Here is a 247-nt window from a genome sequence, read left to right as displayed (position 1 = left end):
AGGACGGGGCTCTGCCCGGCCCCAGCGCACGAAAGCCGTGGGAGCAGCGGTGCCTGAACCCTTGAGTAAAGGCCCCCAGAATGGGGCTGGGGGCAGCCCAGAGGGCGAGAGAGCCGGGCTGGCGGCCTTTCGGCCCCAGCCCTTCCCCCCCTCGGCCCACCCTGGCTCTCCTGGGTCTGAGGGCCACGGAGGAGCGCGGCCCGCAGGGCTGCTCGGGCTTGCTGGCCCAAGGCGGGAAGCCGACTGT

Source organism: Carlito syrichta, unplaced genomic scaffold (assembly GCF_000164805.1).
Source record: "Carlito syrichta isolate Samal-C Ts95f unplaced genomic scaffold, Tarsius_syrichta-2.0.1 Scaffold135665, whole genome shotgun sequence".
NCBI lineage: Eukaryota > Metazoa > Chordata > Mammalia > Primates > Tarsiidae > Carlito > Carlito syrichta.
This window is presented reverse-complemented; position numbering follows the sequence as displayed.